We start from the raw sequence: 202 nt of genomic DNA, 5'->3' as shown, positions 1-202 counted from the left end.
CCTATTTCTTATAGTATCAGTTGTATGGTTTCTAAAGAAAAAATCGTAATTTAACATCTATATCTATTGTGATCGTATCTCCAACATGGCACCTATTATTATCTTTAAAAATCATAATCAAAACTTCAATCAAACACACAAAATATTCACGAATGAACCGAAACATATGAAATCCTCCATTGTCAACAATCCAAACCCAGTC

At 30.2% G+C, this 202-nt stretch overlaps 1 protein-coding gene across 1 annotated transcript in view; it reads right to left on the bottom strand.

Moving 5' to 3' along the window:
• The window catches only part of LOC119589323 (bromodomain testis-specific protein-like), a gene marked incomplete at its 5' end in the record, with an annotated part of 5,780 nt that overhangs the window by 5,403 nt on the left and 175 nt on the right, over positions 1-202 (bottom strand).

This window comes from Penaeus monodon, chromosome 25 (assembly GCF_015228065.2).
Source record: "Penaeus monodon isolate SGIC_2016 chromosome 25, NSTDA_Pmon_1, whole genome shotgun sequence".
NCBI classification, from domain to species: domain Eukaryota; kingdom Metazoa; phylum Arthropoda; class Malacostraca; order Decapoda; family Penaeidae; genus Penaeus; species Penaeus monodon.
This window is presented reverse-complemented; position numbering and strand designations above follow the sequence as displayed.